Source organism: Chaetura pelagica, unplaced genomic scaffold (genome assembly GCF_000747805.2).
Source record: "Chaetura pelagica isolate M959 unplaced genomic scaffold, ChaPel_1.0 scaffold372, whole genome shotgun sequence".
Classification (NCBI taxonomy): Eukaryota; Metazoa; Chordata; class Aves; order Apodiformes; family Apodidae; genus Chaetura; species Chaetura pelagica.
This window is the reverse complement of record NW_009952257.1, coordinates 148,837-150,715: the sequence shown is the minus strand read 5'-3', so window position 1 is coordinate 150,715 and position 1,879 is coordinate 148,837.

The window sequence follows — 1,879 nt, the reverse complement described above, 5'->3', positions numbered from 1 at the left end:
TGCAGGAGTGAAACCCATGCCACCAGGAGCAGCTCTCCTTTGGACCTGAGGGGAAGAGCAGTTGGGATTGCACAGGGTTGTTTGAGGGGATGTTTGAGGGAGGAACAGAAGGTGTGGAAGAGGAGGGGATTAGGTGATCTGTGCAGGAACAAATGTAGGAAAATAGAGGGGCAATGAGATAAAAAGCATCGATGGCAGGTAAACAGAGGCTTGTCAGCTCACTTGTCTGGCCATGCCCTGTGCCTGATCATTGTGGTCCTTTCTTGTTATTAAACACCTTTCTAGCTCTGTCCCAGGTGAGGGCTCCCTACTCAGTGCGTATGGGGTGTGAGTGCCACAGCTGGAGTCAGATCATGGGCTGGAGGGCCCATGTGTCCATGATGAAACAGCTGGATCAGGTGTGCAGAGACCTGCATTTGCTAGTGAGGATCAAGCCAGACCAGCTGGTGAGAAGGTGAGATGGCCTGGGAGTGGGAGCTGAATTCAGCTTGGATCCACAGACACCTTAGAGAGCAGCTTTGGACTGGATGACCTGCCAGGTAGTGCTGAGTGGTCACCAGAAGAGCAGAGCCCTGGGGTCAGCCCAGTGCCCTGTGCAGCTCTGCAGCTGACTGCTGACTTCTGACCACAGGAGAAAGGTGAGCCAGGGCTGGGCAACAGGAAAGCAATAGAGAAAAGCAACCTTGATGGTGGTAGAGGTCACTTCTCCACTCTGTCCTCACTGCTTACTTTGAATAGGAAACAGCTCAAGCAAAGCACAGTGTTGATGCCCCAGATGCAGAAGATATTTTACAAAAAGCAGTGGAGTCCTCAGCACTAGGCAAGATCCTTCTGGCACCTTGGTAATCATTATTCAGTACATTCATGACTTAATGACAGCTCTTTCATAACTTGCTAGCAGGCTCTATAGAGAAAGATAGCAAGAGTAGAAGGAACATTGCTTAGGACGGGTGTGAGGTTACACAAGGAGTGTGAGGACACAAGGCTTGTTGAGGCAGTATCAGAGGGCTGTGCTGGGCCCTAGTGCAATGTATTTATAAATAGACCTGCTAGAGTGAGCTTTCCACCAAGCTACTCCTGGGATTTGCTTCATATTAAGCCACTTTGGATGCTCAGAGACCATCCTCAGGGACACTACACTCATATGGCTGCTGCAATAATTATCAGCCTGTCCTTGACCAGGATCACTTCTCAGAACTATCTCATATAACAACGCAGACACACACTTAACTTCGTCAAGAAAAGTGATATATCTTCTCACATGGCTTTTAGATATTCATTAAGGCACTACCAGCTGGTTCTCCCACCTATCCACCTATTTTTGATCCCTCACTAGGTGTGTGGAATATTACAGGGCCACACCTTTTTCGTATCTTACTAAAAATTAATTGGTTCATTCCCAGCTCAAACCAGGACAACCTCATACACTTCAGCCAATCGTTCATCTGTTTCATCCCTGCACCTTTTTTGGAAATATTGTGTAAATTTCATCTGGTCTTGGCCACTTGTTAGTATTCATCTTTTCTATTTGGCAACAGGTAGTATCATCATTATTTTATTAGCTGAACACTTCTGGCATGGAAGACAAGCTGTTTTTTCCCAACACTGGTTTGTTGTGTTGTTTTTTTTCTCTGGTGCTATTAGGTAACATCCCAAATCATCTGGTTTTGTACAGGTAGCTGGTACAGATGTGAGATCAGCTCTAAGTTGGAGCAAACAATCTGTATTTTTCAGTTCCTCCTGCCTCTCCTGCTTCTTTTGCTGCCACAACTACCTGGGAAATACCGAAGTACAAATGATGGCCTGCTAATCAAGTGCTTTCTAGTTTGGCTCCCTCAGTAAGAGCAGAAGGAAGTTGAACATACCTTATTTAGGGTGA